Here is a 21897-nt window from a genome sequence, read left to right as displayed (position 1 = left end):
GGACCAAGATCACAAAGCTCATAAATGTACTAATTGGGACTCAAAATCAGGGATCTTTATCATAAACATTGTCTTCTGGGAGAAAATGCTGGTTTTCTCACTGCATGCTATTCTGGTTTGGCCTCATTTCTGGATTTGGAATGAATTAAATACACTTACAGTGTGAGCGAGTTTTGGGGGAATATGTTTTGATGAAGAAACTACAGACATTCTGCTTTTCTTATAATTTCCTATTCCAAAGGTAAATTTCTTTTTTTTTTTAAGATTGGCACCTGAGCTGACAACTGTTTGCCAATCTTCTTTTTCCTTTTTCTGCCTTTTCTTCCCAAATCCCCCAAGTACATAGTTGCTTATTTTAGTTGTGGGTCCTTCTAGTTGTGGCATGTGGGACGCTGCCTCAGCATGGCCTGATGAGCCGTGCCATCTCCACGCCCAGGATATGAGCCAGCGAAACCCTGGGCCACCAAAGGGGACCTCGAGAACTTAACCACTCGGCCACGGGGCCAGCCTCCCAAAGATAAATTTTTGGGATGCGATTATACAGAGGTGACTCATGAAGAGATGGAGAGAGGGCGCTCTTCCTTCCCTGGCTGTGTCCCTCTGTCCCTCCCTTCCTTTCTATATGCGAAACTGAAGTGGGCGCTTCACCACAGACACATAAAGTCAAGTGTGTTTGTGTGTGTATATATATATATATATATATATACATATATATATATGAAAATTTCTTCAAATAATATGTTCAAAACCATATAAATTGCTTTATTAAAAAATCCCTTAAGATGCTTTCAGAGCTCTGTTTTGATGGTACTGTTCTAATTCGTACCTATTATTATGTAGAGAAACTTCTATCAAGACTTGCCTCTAACTTTAGAAATTCTCAGTTACCTAAGTTTTCCAACTCACTGCTTCCTCATCTCTGTGTGAAGATGGTGTGTGTTTTGCACTCCTGAGCCACACTGCTGTAAATCGGCACACTAGATCCCTCATAAGCTTCCTTTCACGCCCGTGTTGGGTGTGCTTCTGTTCCTCTAGGGTGACAGCCGTGACGTTCTCCATATTGTCAATCACCAGCAAACCGAGGAGAATGAGGCCACGTGGGGCCTCCGGTCTGCTAAGACTCGCCCTGTGTCCTTGCTAACATGACGCGAAGCATGGGTTGTACGTGCCCTCTCTCTGCAAGCGCTCCCGGGGACTGATGTAATCTTCTGCTCGACTGGGTAGGAACCGGCAGAGCAGGACTCCTTGCCTCCCTGTGTCAGCCTCTTAAGTGCAGAATTTCGAGATGGCTGCTGACATACTTCTGCTTTGGTTTCAAGGTTTGCTCAAGGTAAAAATGATTTAATAATCTTCAACCAAAAGGAGATATCTGTCAAATTTACGGGAGACTTACTTTTTAGTGGAAAATGATCATTTTATTAAAATTTGTATAAAAATAAATTATTTAGGAAAGTCTAAAATGAGCTGCACTAGTGGAAATAAAAACGTTCAATTCTTCCAAATGATTTCCCAGTAATAGAAAACGCAGGGACTGGAAATGCTTTGACAGGTTGCATGGTGGCGATACCTTCAAGCTGCCGCCAGAGGGGGTTAGTGAATTTCGCATGGACTATTAGTTCTCAAGTAGAAAAAAATGAGGGAACTTCTGTAAACACAGGTTTAAAATCTCACTTTGATTGCTAGATCTCACCCAATGAACTAAAGTTCTAAAATTGTGTACTGATTTTTTAAAAATGTGATTAAAAGCTTAAAATAAAATTCTTTTATGCTGGTACCTGCTCCTTCCCTCTCTCTGCCTCCAGAAGCAACACCGTGGGACAGGGATGAAGATGAAAGGATGAAAGGAAAAACTGCCCAGACACTTGCATACACAAATAAGTGCTGTCACCTTCCACACTCCACTCACAACCGCCTCCAGATATTGATCACAAATAAAGTAGAATGCAGTCTTAATTGCCAAATACATCTTGACATCCTGTTTACAAATCAAATGAAAAATTCATGATTAACTTCTAGTTTGTTGATACATTAACTTTTTGTTATTAAAAAAAAAATTCTGTTTGTAATCGACTTGCCATTTTGTGCGTGGACAATTGAGAGGGAGCACTGAGAAGATACTGTAAACCATTAGCTCTATGTGCCTGATTAAGCGGCCCTATGATCGTGACTGGGCAGGGCAGGCACCTTCAGGATTGCGAGCTTGTGCAGGTGTGAGAGAGGCCGGAATAGTTTAAGGCAATAATTATTTCAGGGTTAATTGGAGTTGATGGAGATGTTCTCTTCATGGATTATCATTTAACCTAGATTGTTTCTTTATTTTGTTTATTTTCATATTTCTTAGACATACTGATATCAGTGCATGGCTTCGTGCTGCTTCTGTCTAGCTCTCTAGATTCTAGATCTTAGAATTCCTGCTTCCTGTAGTTAAATTGTACACTTACCATGAGATGGTTTTGTTTCTTCAAAATGCCATTTGTAGTGGCTGAGCTTATTATTTTAATTATTTGATGAAATCAAATGTCATCTAAAGAGGCAAACTACGAAGGCAAATCTACAGATTTTTTTCTTTAAAAATTATGTTGAATGGTTTTGAAAAACTTGGTGAGAACAACTGAAAAAAAGCCTGTTTATATATGAGCGGAAATTTAAAAGATTGAAGAAAATATATAAAAATTCATTCTGAGTCTGAAATCAGATTGCTTCCTGATTCTGCGGATTCCTGCTCCACATTAAAGAAAACACAACTAAAAATCATGAAAGATGCTATATGGGTGTAATTTACTCAGGATAGACTCGATTAGACTCCAATAAATGAACTTGGACTCCAAGAAGGATTCTGGCCCTCCATCAATAGACTAACAAATAAATGTACAGGTATGTTTCATGTTCAAATATGATGTTTAACATATATAAGGATCACAGTATTTTGATTCCCCAATTTTAGCTGATGTTTTGATTAACAGATCAGCTTTGGAACTACAAGTATTAAAATGATAGTCAATTTTGCTTCCTTTAAATTCCCTGAGAGGATAATGCTAATGATCAAGGGAGAGAAATGAAGTCAGTCTAACGTGAAACATATATTTGACAGAGACAACTGAGCAAGTAGGTACTGACTCAGGTTAAAAACCAACCTACCAACAATTCCATTGGAAAAGGCAGTCATCAAATTGGCCTAAAACAAATGTGAGGAACTTTCTGTCAGAGAAGAAACTGCTGTTGTTCCAAGACCACAATGTGCAAACACTGACCATCACATTATCCAAAAACAATGTTACTGAACAATTAATTTTGCTAATGATAGTTTTCTCAAATATGACAAAATATCAAAATGAACTTTAAAATGCATATTCTTATAGAACCCAGTGTGAAGCCTCTGTGGCCACTCGTCCCGTCTGTGTGTGAGTGAAACACGTTTGGCGCCCACCTGCCTTTCCAGGCCAGTTCGAACCTTCTCCCACTTCTGCCATCTTTTACTCTGCTCAGCTCCCTAATCTTCTGTTTACTCAGTCCCAAGTCAGATCAGCCCTGGGTCGCATTTAGTTTATTTTACCTGTTTGGGGCAGTTCTATCATTATTTACAAGTTTACACTTCATTTCCTTATGTCGGATTCCATGGCAAACATTTTCCTCGCTGTGTAAGTTCTTGTGATATACCTTTGGGACAAAGGATATTTTTAAAAGGATTCTTTTTCCTTCAAAGTAACTTAAAAATAGGGGCAGAGAAGGATTCTATATTCACTTTATCTATTGAGCCAATTAAAACTTTAGAATGAGGGACAGCCCCAGTGTCCTAGTGGTTAAGTTCAGGGCACTCCAGCTTCAGCAGCCTGGGTTCAGTTCCCAGGTGCCAACCTGCACTGCTCTGTTAATGGCCATGCTGTGCTGGTGGCCCACATACTAAAAAATGGAGGAAAATTGGCATGAGTGTTGGCTCAGGACAAATCTTCCTCCAATAAATAAATAAATAAACAGAATGAAAAAATTTCAAACTTCTCATTTCCGCAGTTAGGACTCACCTAAGACAGCAGAATCATGAAAGTGACATGTCAGTGGAGATGTGATTATCGACCTGTGAGCCCCTCATCTAGAGTGAGAGGGAGCATGGCATGTGGGTAAGTCACAGGACCTTGTTTTGGTCCTGCCTTTGTTCTCACCATGCTGTAACTCCTGCACATTGGATGACCTCATGGTTGCTCTCATAGCCCTAATTCACATGTTTGTGGGAGGAGTAAATGGGAGATGACACAGGCAATCCTTAGACTAGTGCCCGGCACCGAGTAATTCCTTACTGAATGTGCACTATAATTACTGAGTATACATGCTATCAACTGTTTGCTTCACTGTACAGAAGTTCTGTGTTTATAGATGGATGTGTATCATTTGTTGCTGTAAAGATATTGTATCTAGCTTTCAAATGGACACTTAAAGAGACCACTCCAAATGTTTAAATTATGCATGTGCGTGTAGTCTGTAGCATGTATGTGTATGCATATACACACCACACACACTAACATTACCAACACCAATTTACGTACCGACATTAATTTATGTACTTACCACGAATTATTGTAGGAAGGTGACAGAATGACCCTCCACCTGGCTCTCCTAGGGGGAAGACTGAGTGGGCTTCGGCCAGATGGTCAAATAACTAAGACATTCAAGGAAAAACTACCAAACAAGCCTATTTTCTCTTCCAGTCCATCTTCCTTGGGGTGCTCCAGAATGGGCTGACAAAGGGCCGGAGAGCTGACATAGCCCTGAGGTGAGACAGCGCAGCTGTGTTGCTGAAAGTGCGAGTAGACAGGATTTTAGAAAAATGCATGGGGAAGAAAATTGGGGTTTGTGTTTTTGATCAACAGCTGAAAAGTTTGCAAGAGGGAGAAAGGAGAATGTGACGTCTGCTGAGGGAAGGGAAAACTTAGAGAAAATAAAAGAATGGAAAGGGGACACTTAGGAGAATTTGCTGAGTAGTGGGTGATGTGAGTACCTTCTTCTAAATTTCCAAGAAAACACTAATAAGATCGTGTGTTACTTTGTAATGGTTTTGGTTTTGGATTCCAAATTAAATTCCTCCTAAATATTACCTGAGAGAAAGTTCTGAGAGCCAGAGATGATCATTCAAAGAAGCCAGATTCTTTTGTGCTAAACTCTGAGGATCATTAAAACATAACTGTACAAGAATTAGTTACATTAATAAAAAAGACAGGACCCTCTGTCCTTTTCGAAGATAATGATTCTACTCATTTCAAGGCCCAGGCTTTTGTGCTCCCCATTAAAAAAATTATTGATCATCTCATTCTAAATAATAAAGTTCACCTCTTTTATCTATCATTCATCTTATCTTCCCTTGGGTCCTAGTGTCCTTGAAATATTGCTGCCAAATCAAATGGGTAGTTATTTATTCCTTAAGTTATCAAGTGGTGAAGAAACTACTTTTCTGAGAATTTGTAATTTTTACTTTTAAAATATCTTTTGTAGGCTCACTTCTGGTAATTTGAAAGTGAAAGTAAAATATCTGTGATCACAGTGCTTTTGAAGTTGTGTTGTCCTAAGGATTTTCTCATGATGTTTGAGAAAGAAAATATATGCACAAAGAATTTTCAATAATTAGTTGCTGTATTTTCTTAAAGTTCATAATTTCAAATTTTATTAAAAATGTACAGGGAAGTTTTAGGCGAAGAATACAACATCTCTAAATAATAAATAACAACAAAAGTTAATGAGAGATTTCTAGATTTAGCAAAAATTATTTATTCAGTGTTAATTCATTGTGATGGTGTGCATTGTTACCTATTGATATAGCCAAGCAGAGACCATTGACAACAATCATCTATGTAAAAACGATTTCATCCAGGCTTTGTAATCAGGTTTTTGTGCAGATATATGGACCCTTGCGAATGCTGCACAAGCAACGATAGGTATCAATTTTAAAATGTGTGCATTATATTTGAATAAATTTTCCCGTCTTTGTTTTTCAAAAGATGGAATTAGCTTCTTTTGTGAGTCCTTATCTGCTAGGCTGTGGAAAATTTTCCATTTCACTTTTTTGAGATTTCATAATCTGTTCCAATTTACTAAGCCATTTTGTGATTTAGTTAAATTAAATAAGTTTCAACTTCTGGTCCTGGTTCCTCTGCCCTCTCAGATTCCTCCTTTTCCCTTTCCCTTTCCCGAGGGACATCTGTGAGCAGGGAGTAGCTCATGAGACCTCCTAACATGAGGAGAAGGGCATCTCATTTGCTGAACTCCAGGTATCTCCACCTGCATCTCTGGGGACAGAAGAACAGGAGCAGCTCCCTCCTCACTTGGGCTTTGCCCTGTCTCCATCCATGGAGACTCAGTTAACTCTAATCGGGCCAGAGAGCTTTGGGCTCCACCTCGCAGCCTCAGCCGCAGGAAGTCGTCAACCTTCACTAGGAGGACCCCCGTGCTAGGTACACGTGATTTTAATCTTTTCCTACCCTGGTGCCCAAATGGAGTCGTGATCATTAACAGATTATGCCAGGGGCTTCGAGAAGCACTGCTGTTGTCTGAGGAACCTAAGACGCTTGTCTTTTTTAGCTGCAAGGCAGAGCTAGCAGACTTTCTGCTGTACACCAGCCAATGATTGGAAAGGGAGTATCTCGATATTGAAACAAAATTATTAGAAACAAATAGAAGGAAAAATCAGTTACGTTTTCAAATTTTTCCTCTTTTGAGTTAAAAGAATGAAGCAAAAGTGAGAATGACTGTGAGAAACGGAAGTTAAGTTTCCCTCGATATTATGAAACAGCTTTTGTTTGTTTGTTTGTGTCTCTCAGGCCTCTACCTGAAGTGTTTTCAGGAATGAATAACTGAAGATTGTTTCTCTAAAAGTTGGCTGTGAGAAATAAGTAAAATAAACTCTGAACTCTGGATGCTTCCAAGTAGTTTTGAGTCCATCTATTTATTCTATCAATGTTGTGTGGCTTTTAGAGCTATTTGAATACGACTCTTTAGAATTGAGCATTACGCTAGCTGTGGAAGGGAGAAGGAGAAGGGAACCTCACCGAATGTGGAGAACACTCACATATAAATCTTTGGGTCGATAGTCCTTTAAGTTTGCTTCTTATAACTTTTTAATTTCCTGACATTTTGGTATTTCACTCACAGCATCGTTGATTATTTATCAGTTCTAATCCACTTTGTACCCTATAATTGACACTCTTCTAGGTGGTTGGAGGTGCATCCTTCAACAATAAAGGGTGCCTGCCCTTGTGGATCTTATGGTCTTACACATAACACCAGTAAATGTAGTTGACAAGTAGATCACACAGCGAGCTAGAGGTGGATAAGTGCTTTGGAAAAAATAAAATGTAAAGTAAAGAGGATTTGGAGAGAAGTTTGCAATTTTAAATGGGGTGGAGAAAGTAGGCCTTATGAGGAGATGTCATTTAAGCAGAGACTGGAAGGAAGAGTGGGAATTCGCTAGATGGACACCTTGAAAGAGAGTAACTCATTCAGAGGGAACAGAGGAAGCTGAACCTACAGTGGGATTTTCCTGCAGTGTTCCACGAAGAGCAGGGCACAAGCGTAGTTACCATGAGAGGAGAGCTGAGTAGCAGGAAAGGGCAGAGCCAGGTCATTCCAGTGTAACCACCCAGTGACAAGAGCTTGACTTTTGAGTAAAATGAGAAGCAGTGGTGTGACAGAATCTGATATCTGAAAGGATTGTTTTGATACTCTTTTAGGAACAGACAGTAGAAGAACAGAGTAGAAAGAGAGGGAGCTGTTAGAAGCTTCTGCTATAGTCCAGGCAAGAGATACTCATGGCTTGAAACAGGATGTTCCTAGGGAGTGAGCCCAAATTACTGGGCTGTGGATGTATTTCAAAGGCAGAGCTAGAAAAAGTTGCTACATTTTAGTAGGCAGAACAACAATGTTCCCAGGATTTTCTACTTATTACTTGGATAGAGAGTATAAAACAATGAGATGAGTAAAGATACCATGATGGATTTGGGCTTGAGAGAGTGGAAGGAAGAATTTTCCATCAACAGAGTTGGAGGAAGCTGACAGAGAACAGATATGGTGAGAGAGATTAGGGTCTCACTGTGCACATATTGTTTTGGGATGTCCCTTAGACATCCATGTTGATATATCATGTTGGCAGTTGGATAGATGAGTCAGGACTTCAGGAGAGAGGTCAAGGCCTTGATACATACAAAGAAATTGTCAGTATACAAGCGGTATGAAGCCATGAGACAGGATTAGATTACCAAGGAGTGAGTGAGGATAGAGAAGAGAATCCAAACCTGAATGCTTGAGACTCAAATTTAAAAGAGTAGGGAAAAGAGGAGAAACCACAAGTGTTCCTGAGAAAGAAAATCAGTGAAGTAGGAGGAAAAGCAGGAGAACATAATGTCCTGGAACCAAATGAAAAAGTCTATCAATGAAGAGAGAGAGACAATCTGTCAATCCTGCTGATGGGTGAAGTAGGAGGAGGAGGAAAGCTCGACATGGAGTTAGCGATGGGGGTCACTGGGACCATGACTGGGGCCAAAGGCCCGAGCAGTTTCTCACGTACAATGTTATGAAATCCCAAACCTTTACTTGGCCTTCTTCCTCTGGAAAGAAAGAAAGAATTGTTTATTTCCTAAACGTGCTAATAATCAACGGAGAAGTCCCTGATCACCTTCTCAGTTGACAGCTGCACTTTTCGCTCCTTTGAATTGGCTCCTCTACTTATTCTAGATTTGTTTGTTTTGATTGTGGGGGAAAATATATTGTCATCTTTGATTTCTTCAAGTTCTTTATTTTACTCTCATGAGGAGACCTGAAACCCTATTCTTCAGCTGGATTTATTCTAAGGCATTACCTACAGAGGGAGAGAAAGGAAAGATGAGGGATCAGAAATGGATTAAGCTCCCTTTCATACATTGGGATATTTCAGTAGTGGCATGCATTTCCATTAAACAGTATGCCTGCTTTGACTAGATATTTTTAGAAACTTAGTTTAGCACCTGTACTTCTGCACAAGCTAGGCAGTGTGGCATATCATTTAGGGAGAGCACAAAGAATCCTGGTTCTTAGTACCATTGCTAAAGTGCAATGACTGACATAGAGAGGAGCTCAGATGCCATTAGTAGAACTTTGAGTTGGAAACATAATAAAAATGCCACTATTATCCTTTTAATGATGATATGATATAAACAACTGACCAAAGTAAATATATTCTAGTAAGATTCAACCCAAACCTCAGAAGATGAGATTAAGCAATTTGGTTATATTTGGTAATGCTAATATCATAACTTCATTTGATGAAGAAATAATTCTATGAAGAGAGACTTCTTATTTACATGTATATCTGTAGTGTCAATCTCTTATTATGTAAAGATAACTCATGATATTTAGATAACATATACACTAATATTTTTATCCCTATAAATGTTTTCTGGCTTCAGATATAAGTTGTCCAAAAGTTCTGGGAAGAAATGACAACAAAGAAAAGTTTCCGTGGCCAGGTACATCCAAAATAATGGATGTACCTCAATAAATGATAGGGCGTAGGACTAACATTCCAGAATTTCTGATTCTTGCTGACCCTTGTACTCAACAGTATGTGTCCAGCTGCTTCTTGTGCATGCTATAGAATGGGAAATCAAGTCTTCCTTGCTTTGGAATTGGCTTTGCATGCCTTCAGCATGATGTGAGTGTTTGTGTGTTTGCAAGTATCAAGCCTACTTTGTCTTAGGAAACATTAGGCTAAATGGGCAAAAATGTGTGTGTAGCTACAAAGCCAGTAGGGCTCTGACATTCACAAAATATCTTGTAATTTAGAGCCTGCTGCAGGAGCACAGTGGAGCAGCAAGGAAAAGATGTTTGTGGGAGGTTGATCTTTGTGTGTCATCTCAGCCTCATCTCTTAAGTACATCCCAAAGAATTTTGATGCCCAATTATACCAGGAACTAAGGCCCAGAAGTGGAAAACTTTAATTGTTTCTCCAAAGTGAGAAGCCACTTGAACAGAAGAATCAATTCCAAAGTAATTACTCTTCCTCAGGGTATCCCTTTAAAGTTTATCTAGTGTTTAGAAAAAATACAGTCCTTGAACTTTAGGGGGGATGTGTGAATTGAAGTTCAGAATCAAAAGAATATTGTTCTCTCTAAGTCACTGCAGGTTATCTCTCTGGGAAAGCTGAAATACAACTAGAAAAGCAAAGTTGTTTTCAAGAAGTTTTCACAGTTACTGTAAGCGTATTACTGTGGAACTTGCATATTGCGTCATATTGCTAAGGGAAGAAGAGGAAGGGGAGAGAAAGGGAGGAGAAGCTCAATGGAAAGTCTACCTTTGTAGTAATTCTCGGTGAAATAAACTTTAATTGACTTAACTGAGATTTCCTAAGAATTTTTAAATAAATCTACATTATGCATGATTGTGTGATTAAATGGCTACGTGTTCATCAAAATTCACCCTCATCTCCCAGAAACTCATAAATGGCCAGCACTAATCATAGGCCAGAATTTCATGGCGGACGTGAGAAAGAACACTAGCAGAAATAACAACTTTGGAAAAACACCCATATGGCAGTCAGACTAAAGCTCCTGGCCCCCAGAATAGAATATATTGCACAAAGGTGGCAAAGGGAAACATTCAGAATGAAATAAAGATTTTTATATTGGAGAATTCCCAAGAAAAACGGTTTGTTCTCTATCCACTGTCAACCCAGCTCCTCAGAGAGAGTCATGATAAAACTTCTAAATAGGTTTTGGGAATCTGGGAACAAGTGATACATGTGTTCTTCCTGGAGAACAACTGGAAAGAAGGTGAAACTGAAGTTTAGAAATTGCCCATTTTTTATCTAGGCAGCTAGACCTGAAACAGCTTCACGGAAGTTCTGCCATCTCAGTGCAGCAGGCGAGTCATAGAGTGCTGCCCATATGACCTGGATAAGTGTGCAGAAGACGGGTAGAGAGAGGCAAGAGGCCTTGCATATAGATTCTCGTGTTGGCTTAGCAACACCTGAGAGGATCATTGATGAAGACCAGATGGGATTGAAGACAAGGAGGTCTCCATGGAAGTCACTGTACACAGAGATCGACCGTGAGGAATAGATGGTTGCCTCCTAGAAAGTCACAACCACAGAGCTTGGGCAAAACTAAGCCCCTTAGGACCTGTGGAATGCCGAGCATCCCCAAAGATTCAAGGTTAAGTTTCTGATGACCTAAAGAATAAGATTTCATTTAATAAAAAAAGCCCCCTAAATTTATTAATAGATACATCAAAAGCTATACTTTTGTACATATGAGTTTGTGATTTAAGATCCATATTCATGACACACATTATTAAGAGAAAATAGGAAAGTATGAGTGAGTATAACAGGAAAACCTATTTGGTTAGGGGACCATTGACAATTTCCCTGAACAGTCAGTCTTAAGTCAAAAACCAGAGGTTGAGAAAGTTAATCAAGTGAAGACTAGAGGGGAAAGGTGTTCCATAAGAAGGTATGGCTTACTCATAGGCTCTGAGCAGAAAGGATCTCAGGGACCTGGGAGAAGGGAGAGGAGGCAGACAGCTCAAGATTGGTAAGTGCAGGGGTAAGAAACCCAGCTGAGGGCAAGGGGCCAGCAGGGGCCAGATCAGGGCAAGCGTCCCGGTAGGCTGCAGCAGGTTATCCTAAGGGAAATGGTGAGAAGGATTTGAGCAGGAGAACGGTGTGCTCAGGTTTATGTGTGAAGAATCCTCAACTGCTGTGTGACAAATAGATTGGGATTCATACAAGAATGAAATCAGGGAAAGCTGTGTGGAGGCTGACAAAATAGTGGCTTTGAAATGACAGTGGCCTTGACCAGGGCTCTCTACTGAAGGTAAATTTTGGACTTGGCGATGCATTGAATGAAGGATGAGTGAAACGTCTTTTGGCTTGAGTAACTGAGTGAGCCGTGAGGAGATTTACTGAGACGGGGAATACTGGCGGAGCTGCTGGGATATCGGGGGAAGTGAGAAGGGTTGGGGAGGGCAAGCGTTCATTTTGGATAGATTAAGTTTGAGATGCCTGTGAGTCAGGAATAATTGAATTCAATAGGCAAGGATTGGGTTTCTATCTGCAAGACAGGAATAGCAACGCCAATGCCAACTGAATATTCAAAATTTGTTTTTACATGTATTCCCTTCCCCGGGGCTGTGTTTGATTAGGAAATTATCAATATTTATCTATGTATCTGTGAAAAGCAATTTTTTCTGGTATATTTTTCTTTATATATATTAAAAATCAATCTGGCCCTAGAAATGTGAGTCAATTTATTTATTTAATTATTTTTTAAGATGACTACATAATTCTATTTTGGTCCATGATGGATAATTTTATAGCTAGCTCTATGAAGACAATTATATGTAGCTGGTTTTTCTTTTTAATTTTCAGATTCTCAGGTAATAACTCTAGGTCTCATGGGCTTTACTTGTAAAAGTTGGCCCCATATGTGAAAAAAGAGGGCTAAATAAATTAACATTTTAAATTAAAAGTGTTATAGATATTAAAGACCCAGATCTGGGATCCTAAATGTCATTCTCCAATAAATACTATTTTTCAGGGCTCCTTGGAGAAATGACTGATTCTCCAGCTCACACAGGAAATGTATATGATGAGCCTGGAGCATCTCGTAGTACCAGAAAGCAAGGAAATGCCAAAGTAGATATATATATATATATATTTTAGAGAAAAGGAATGAGGACCATATCAGAAGGACATAAGAGCTAACATAAAAGAGCCCCAAAATGGCCAAAGCTGGAATGATTTGAACAAAAACAAAAACATAGACTAAAAAAAATAAACTAAAAAGTATTGGAATGTAACACAAAGAATAAAATAAAAATTCATGTATCTACACTCATATAAATAAGTGATTGAATGAATGAATAAATGCAAAATGAATGAATAAATACATAAATACATAAATGAGGGTGAAGTGACAAATCTTCTTTACAGAAGAATACCAGTTAATGAATATAGAATAAAAGAGGGAAATGCAAAGAACCATTAGAACAGCAGAGTAATAGCTGCTAAAGGTAATATCAATGGGTGAAAGCTAACATGTGTGGGCAAACCTTTAGATATCTCTGTATATTCCAAGTGTCTCCCCCCAAATATTTATCAATTGCTGTGTCCGTTTTGTTTGTTTGTTTGCTTTTTGTTTTTGCTGCAGAAGATTCACCCTGAGCTAACGTCCATGCCAATCTTCCTTCATTCTTTTAGTAAGTGGGCGGCCAGCAGAGCATGGCAGCAAACCGAGTGGTGTAGATCTGCGCCTAGAAACCAAACCCAGGCCGCCGAAGTGGAGTGCGCTGAACTTAACTACTAGGCCACGAGGGCTGTCCCTGTGGCAGTTTGAACAAATGTCTGACCTCCAGAATGTAGAGCTTTACTCCCCTTCCCTTGAGTGTGGGCTAGATTTAATGACTGTCTTCTAAGGAACAGACTATGCAAAGAGAAAACCAGTCACTTAAGAGAACAAAAGCCTGGCAGACGCCAACCTAATCAAGTGATGGATGTTGACATCACAGTAATCTGTTGTGCTGATAGCATTTACTCTGCTGATATGATGCCAGGAGATGGGCACACCACTTCTGAGGCATTCTCATCCCAAATCTACAACCTCAGTTTAATGTCTAGGAGGAAACCTTAAAGAAACCCAAGTGGAGGGATATTCTACAAAATATCTGAATGCACTCTTCAAGGGTGTCAAGGTCGTGGAAGACACAGAAAGACAGAGGAATGTTATGGGTTGGGGCATTCTAAAGACACACAATGACTAATGCAAAGTGGTGTCCTGGATGGGATCCTGGAACAGAAAAGGCATATTAGTGGAAAAACGAGGGGAATCTGAAAAAGTCTACAGTTTAGTGAAGATTACTGTTTTGATGTTAATTTCTTCATTTGGTAAAAGTGCTTTGGTTACGTAAGATGTTAGCATTAAAAGATACTGGGTGGGGGCTGGCCTGGCTGTGTAGTGGTTAAGTTTGTGCACTCTGCTTCCATGGCATCGGGTTTGCAAGTTCAGATCCTGGGTGCGGACCTAGCACCACTTGTCAAGCCATGCTGTGGTGGCATCCCACATGAAAAAGAGGAAGACTGGCACAGAAGTTAACTCAGGGCCAATCTCCTTCACACACAAAAAGACACTGGGTGAAGGGCACATGGAACTCTACTATTTTTGCATCTCTCCTGTAAATCTAAGATTATTTCATAAAACTATGAAAAGGAAAAAGTATTAGGAACTGAGATTTTTGTAGATTCCCTTAGCCTATGAGCTGACTGGAAAGAAAGATGTTGAAGGCGATTCTTATGAAAAAATTATTATACACACTCCTTTTTTTCTTTAGCCTTGTTTTTAGTATGTCACAATGATCTTTGGAAGGATAGCTATTTTATAAAGGGTGACGCTGTACGCAAACTGGCTTTGGACACCCTAGGGATAATACGAATAAGAGTAAGGTGTACATGTGGCTCGGTTCCTCCTGTAGTTGTGGTTTGAGATTCTATATTAACATGTGGGCAGATGATACAGAATATAAGCCATTGTAAACTAGGACCTACCAGTCTAGGATAGCTCGTCACCCAAGTGACTAACATTTTTCATTCAAATCCATGAAACAGTGATGATAACTCTATAATTGTTATGAGAACTGAATTTCTAGATCTTTCATCATTAGTAAATTATCAGTCCTTATATTTCACTTTCCACTACTTCTTGTCAACACTTGACAGTGTTGCTTATTTCTCCTTCCTGAAACACTTTCCTCTTGTTATTTCTTTTTGAGACCCCCACTGGCCTAGATATTTTCCTAGCTCACTGGCGCACCTACTCAGTGTGGTCCCCGGCCCGTCCTCCTCCTCCTGACCTCTACATGCTGCAGTCCCCCGGGACCCAGGCTCCAGTCTCTCCTCCTCTTCGCATGCACCCACCACAAGTGAGCTCCCCTTGTCCCATAGGTTTAAGGATAATCGGAAGCTAATGAAACCCACAGCATATCTCCAGGCCCAGCCTCTCTCCTAACCCCGGACTTGTCTATCTGATGGCACATCAGACATTTCCACTTGCCTATCTAATTAGCACTCAAACTAGATTTATCCAAAACTACACCTTACTTTGTTTTGTGACCAAATATCAGCAGATCCTGCTTCCTCATTTTGTTTAGGCAAAAGCTCAAATACCTCTTCCAGAATCTTTCTAAAGATAACACCCGTGTCATTATCTCCTTATTCTTTGCATTTATTCCAAGGACTTATCATGACCTGCCATTGCATATGTGTATTCATGCTTGTCTCGTTGTCTTTCCTCCATAAAAATAGAAGTGCCGCAAGGGCAGGTGTTTGTTCACCTCTTGAATCCCAGCATCTAGAACAATGTCTGCAACATAAGAAATATTCAAGAAATATTTGTTCAATGAATATAAGTGTGAGTAAATGAATGTTGTATGAATGAATGAATCAATCAAAGTCCTCAGCCTTCTTTTTTAATTTACATAAGCATGATCTTTCTAACTTTTATCTATCTATGTGCATTTTTGTGTACCGTATTACTTTTGGGAGCTCAAAGAATCATATCGAGATTTGGTTATTTCTGTACTTAATGATCATTCCTACTGGAAACCAATTCAACAGCGAGAAAATCCCCCCTCAATTTTTTTCTATAACAGCATCTCCTTCACAAAGCTTTTCTGATTCCGTCATATATAATTGTCAGTCTCGCAATGCTTAGTATATAACTTGATTGTTGTACTTATTGCTGAATTCTAATTATTTATTCTACTTATTTATTAATACTTTTGTCTCCACAAAGAGACCTGAAGTATTTCAAGATCACAAACTATTTTATTTATTTTTCATTGGGGAGCTTAGCAGAATGGCTATTATGTGTTGAATAGACCTGTTCCTCCAAGTACCTCAGTTGGTGGTTCTAAGTGGGGATGTCCGTGCCAAGGATTGTGTACAATAATCCACTGGGGTTGGGGGAGGTAGTACGAGAACTTCTCTTAATACTTATTGTCAATCTCATTTTTAAATTTCTATTTTGTATATAATTTGTAGCAGTAAAATATATCTATATAGTAGTACACAATTCACAGTTTATAAATGCATATTTTGAGAGTGGTTGCTCAATTCTTTTTTTCTGTTAGAGATGTGAATATGATCAAAATATTCGGAGGCTGCTGGAACAGACTGTGCCATGATTGTGTGCAGGCTCCGCCAGTCTGTGAGTATGGGGTGGGGTCCCACTCAATGTGATACCCAAGCCGGACCCTGGCCAGCTTTGTGGTGGATCTTCTTCCTCTTCTTCATCTTTCAAAACGCCTCTGTGTGCCTCTTGGCAAGTCCCTGAGACGCCCTCCTCATGTTGTTTACCCTGTGTGCCCTCATTCCCAGTCGTGATCTCTCCTGCCGTCTCCCCAGGCCAATGTTCACTGTCCCCAGAGCTGAGTATTTGACCTTGCTCCTGCTGTGCTCATCTCATAGGCTCCAGGCACAGTGTTAACATTACCCTCAATAGAAGATCTGAAAGCCATGTCCTCCGTGGAGTTAGATGGGTCTTGGGTTCTGTATGGACGCAGGGAGTGGGACCTTCAACAGAGACTGCCGAACATACATTCTCCACTCTCTCGTTAACAACACTACCAGTTTTACATGAGGCAGCTGTGAAGTCAGCTAAGATTACCTTCCCTATTCTCTTGCAAGTAGATATGAACAAATGCTTAAGTTTTAGCCATTTCAGTGTAAGTGAAAGCACTGTTTATGACATTGGGAAGGATGAGTTAAAAGATGCTAAATCATGGGGCTGGCCCCGTGGCCGGGTGGTTAAGTTTGCGCGCTCCGCTGCAGGCAGCCCAGTGTTTCATTGGTTCGAATCCTGGGCGCGGACATGGCACGGCTCATCAGACCACGCTGAGGCAGCGTCCCACATGACACAACTAGAAGGACCCACAACAAAGAATATACAACTATGTATGGGGGGCTTTGGGGAGAAAAAGGGAAAAAATAAAATCTTTAGAAAAAAAAAAAAGATGCTAAATCATCACTGTGGTATGCTTCTTTTTGCCCTCTTTCTTTCTCATCCCTAAAGCTTGGAATTTAGCTATAATGGCTGGGAATCCAGCAGCCATCTTGTGCCATGAGTTGATCTAAATGATGGAAACAAATGCTGGGATGGTTGAATGGAACAACCATAGGCTGGACCTAAATGAGATGTGAGAACCTCCATACTAGCCATAGATTGCTGACCTCCAGATTTACCTTGCATATGAGATAAAAACTTCCTGGGTCTTTAGCCATCTTATTGTATTTTATGTTTTTATTAAATGTAACAGAACCTAAGTCTAAATGATGCTGGCCATCTCCCAATTTTCTGTATACTGGATTTGACAAGCATGTCATATGCCCACTCTCAAATATCTCTTCATAAATCCAGCCCATTCAACTCTTTGGTGTGTCCCTTATTTCCTATGGGGCACTCAAGCTGCTTCCCCACATTTGCTACACCCTTCTTAAAGATGCCCAGCTCCACAAGAATAAGCAATAATTAAGGCTTAGTGAGAGCTCAGTTCATACATTGCCCAGGGACAAAGTTTCTGGGAACCAGATCTTGGGGGGCCAGGGGTGAAGAGAGAGAGCGAGAGAGAGACTGAAAATCACAGAGAGAGAAGGTAGAATGGAAGGAAGGAAGGAAGGAAGGAAGGAGAGGAAAAAAAGAATCCAATTTATTTTACTAACTGAACTTAAGACTTGGTGTACGTGTGTGTCTATATGTGTATGTGTGAAAAATTCCATCTCTAGATAAAGAAAATGCTAACAATTAAGCAATTCAAAAAGCATAGCAAGCAAGCAAACAAAATACTTAGCAATGAGGGTTTTATTAGTTTTTGGTTTTGGTTTTGGCTTTTCATTTTGTTTGTTTGGTACAAGTTTGTATTTTAGAAGCTGCTTCTTCCTCATCAAGCTTCTTAAATCTTAAGGTGAGCTGCTCTCCTATAATACAACTCTGAGTATAGAGAAAATGAAGAGTACACTTGTTTTCCCCAAAAGGCATTGGCAGAATTGAAGAGAGAAACAGATTTTTCTAACCATCATACTAGTGTTCTTTGTGTTCAATTTTTGGAAGTATGTATTTTTATTCCATCATTTTATGAAGACTATTGGTGAAATGGATCCAGCTAGTGAATGAGAGAAAAAAAGATGGCTATCTTGATCATACCATTGAATGTTAGGGAAGAAATGGAAGTCCATCTTTAGAGTAAACGCAGCCGGATCTTGTGCGGTTGCCTTGCCAACAAGTTGATAAAGCTGCTATGCTGGCCGGTGGAGAAGAGGCTGATTTTCACACTTCCGAAGTGTTAAAGCAAAAGTGGGCTTTATAAATTTTTGAAAATGCATCTCTTTAAAATATTTCAAGATTTAGACAGAAAGTGGAAACCACCTGAATGTTCATCAACTGGTGAGCGGATAAACAAAATGTGGTATATCCACAAAGTGATATATTATTCTCAATAAAAGTGATGAAGCACTATCCACACTGCAACGTGGATGAAATATGAAGACAGTATGCTAGGTGATGGAAGCAAGACCCAAGAGACTGTAGATATTGTGTGATTCCGTTTATCTGAAGTGTCCAGGGTATAGCAGAGATGGAAAGTACATTAGAGGTTGCGTAGGGCTGAAGGTTAGTAGAAATGGAGTGGGGTGCCTATGCAGTCCAGGGTTTCTTTTTGAAGTGATGGAAATGTAAATAACTTGGATTGTTGGAGTGGTTGCACTATTCTGTGTATATACCAAAAAATATGGAATTTTATGTGTTTAAATGGGTGAATTTTATGGTGTGTGAATTATTTCTCAATAAAGATATTAAAAAGGGGACAATCAGACAGAAATTTTTTTTTAAATAATGCAAGACTAACTTATTGAAATAAAAGTAATTTTCTTCCTATATCAGGAATGAATTGAGTCTTATTTGTTGCTTAAAGCTTGTATCATATTGACTATAAAGTGATGATATAGTTGACCACAGCTAACCATCTAAATTGTTCAATCTGGCTAAATTGGTGGTTACAAGATGAAAGAGCAGATCTCTTCCTGTGGAATAACAAGTCCATTTTAAAATAACACCCTTCTGCTTAATTTAATGAGTGTCTTTTTAAAGGATAAAGACCAAACCCCTAAGTTACCTAAATGTGCACCATGCAGCACAAATGGAAATATATTTCTGTAAGTTCCATATGAATTACTTAGTGTTCAGACAGGGATCTGATTTTGTGTTAAATTACATTGATAGAGGCTGCCCAATCCTGACACAAATTAAACATTTGCAGATTCTGACCCTCCCTTTCTTCCCTGCCCTGGACGGGGATTGGGGGATGAGCTTCAGTATACATAGTGGGTTCTTCCAATTTTCAAAAAAATCGCAGGTAATAAACCCTGCCTGATGCTATCACTTTAAAAGACATCAATCGAGTATCATTATGTGAAGCTGGAAGACACTCCTGTGGGCACTCTAATGAATAAAAAGAAGCCCCAAACCCCTGCCCTCAAGGATCTTAACTTTGAGTTAGAGTAAAGATTTTGACAAATAAGAAGTTAATAAAACTGTTATCAGGGGATGTCCCGTAGATGATACCCAGTGGGTCTTTAGGTAGCTTGATGCTTACTATAGGTCTGAAAATATACAAAAGGAGTTAAGCTCAAGGATCTTGTAAGATATAAATACGATCGTGCTGTCAGCTATGCACAGATTTTGACATGCAATTAACCATTTCTACTGTTTTCCTATTACAGTTCATCTAGATTTTAAAATCTTTTCGGCTCCTGTCTAGGCCCCAAGCAACGGAGAAATCATTTTGGGGGAGTAATTTCCACTTTTCTTCCACTCTCCAATTTTGGATTGACTTACTGTTGTTAAACTCCTTGTCATAGATTTGGTTTCAGAAAGAATAATTGATAGGGGGTGGCCACAGGGGGTGGGGGCAGTCTGCCCATTTGAGATTCTAGCTCAAACCTCTATTAGAGTACTAATTTCTCACACGGGGAAATCCTGTTTGCCCTTCATTCTTTTTAAATCTCTGGTCACCGACACTGATATACTAGCTGTTTGTCCTTGGGCCCCGTAGATTTGGTGTCACTGCCTCTGTCCACTTGTCCTGTTTTTGTATATCACTTTCGGGGAGGGGAGCTTCTCATTTTTTCAAATTAGCATTCTTTAGATAATTATGATTCTTCCCATAAGACCTGGCAGATGCCCCCACATTTCCATCCCTCTCCCCCTCTCTCCCCATCATGTCAATCTATGGTCTGATATATCCATTTTGGTTTCAAAGGTTACAGAAAATTATCTTGCATGTAAAAATCCTCCCTGGTATTTATTGTAACTTTTAAATTACACATTGAGTGAATCGGGTGAATTCTGAGCTTACTAGCCATGTCAGAAATTCTGTGAGGTCAAGGTAGCACTGTGAGAAATAAACGGCAAAGGCAAATGTTGTTGACAAATCATATGGCACAGCAAAAAGAGTGAGCCAGGATCCTGGGTGAAGTCTGGATGGTGTGAGCTGACAAGCCTACAGCCTAAGACAGGGATTAGAAGCCCCTCTGAGCTAGGCGTTCGATTCTTCACTTTGCCGCAGAGGTTCAGGATGAGCTCTGAGCAGCCAGGGCTCCACTTGAACAACCTGCATCTTGAGCACATTCCAGCCTCTGAGCTTTGCCATCTGTAGTCAGTGGTGGTGAGCGGAAGCGGGAGAAAGCTTTCCTATGTCTGAATCATCATTTTTGCCAGTTTTTCAAGCCTACACCAGCCTTTGTGGTCTTGTCCTTTTCACAGGCCAATATGGATCCATTTTCCTGAAAATTAAGGGCACTCCTGTCTGCAATTCAAAAAAGGGGTGGGAGGGGAGATTTCGAACAGATAACTTGATTCCTAGAAATGAGAGGAAATCAAAGAGGTACAGAAAGTGGCTATCTCGCTATTTCAGAGGCAGGGGACACACAAAGAGCTAGAATCCATCTCTCAGGTTCACAGATGCCAAGGATGTTGTCCTGCTTTGGGACACAAGGCCAGTGTCAGGACCGAAAAGGCGGTGGGACACTGACACTTCCTCACCAGTCTCAGAGAATGTGAAACAATTTTCTCTATTAGGAAGTTCAATCCTTCTGTTATGGGGGTGAAAAACACGTGAACGATTTGGAAGATAGGTAGCTAAAGTTTCTCAGCCTAGCATTCATAGCTGGAGGTCCCTATTGCTAAGCCACGAAGAGAGCAAGTGGACAGTGGCCAGAGCAGCGACAGCCCTGGAGGAGATGGAGCTGGTGTGCAACATCGTTAACAGCAGCAGAACCCTGCATCTCCAGAGCCCAAGAAAGTGAGTGAGGAAGGACCCCCTGCCCACACGTGTATATCACCATCTAAATGATCTAACATTCGAGGCATCTGGCCCTGTAGCCGTTTCCCATAGGAATGATGACTGCGAAGCTGGAAAGACTGGTCTATTGACCTTCCTACACACATCTTGGGTTTAATTGCTCTAAATATGTGTTCACTCTAGGAATACTCTTTGGAATTCCGTGCATTTGCAAAATCCTTTAAAGACCAATTTAATAAGCATTTATTAAATCCATTCTATATGCAAGACATTCATTGTATGTAGTAATGTGGATATATTCATACCAGTATCCAAAATCTACTTACGTTAACTTAGGTGTACAAAGGAAATCAATACATCATTTCATATTCTATATTTCATTCAGTTTATCATCTAAGCCCCCACTCCACTGGGTACTGGGGAAATTAAGACAGCCTCTCCTAGTTTTAACAGTTTTCTTTCCGTAAGTGATTTCCAACTACTCTAAGCTCCATTTCCTTTCAGGGATGATAGAAATCAGATAACTTGGTCTCTCAGTAA

General features: G+C 39.9%; 1 long non-coding RNA gene across 1 annotated transcript; it reads left to right on the top strand.

Annotated features, from left to right (window-relative positions):
* The first annotated feature begins 1210 nt into the window (after positions 1 to 1210).
* Positions 1211 to 2019, top strand: LOC138925440 (uncharacterized). The gene is made up of 2 exons (XR_011441611.1): positions 1211 to 1330; positions 1803 to 2019. It is a non-coding gene; the product is annotated as an uncharacterized lncRNA (long non-coding RNA).
* The last annotated feature ends 19878 nt before the right edge of the window (positions 2020 to 21897 follow it).

Source organism: Equus caballus, chromosome 8, assembly GCF_041296265.1.
Source record: "Equus caballus isolate H_3958 breed thoroughbred chromosome 8, TB-T2T, whole genome shotgun sequence".
Classification (NCBI taxonomy): domain Eukaryota; kingdom Metazoa; phylum Chordata; class Mammalia; order Perissodactyla; family Equidae; genus Equus; species Equus caballus.
Note: the sequence above shows the minus strand (reverse complement) of the source record. Positions and strands in the feature narration are given on the sequence as shown.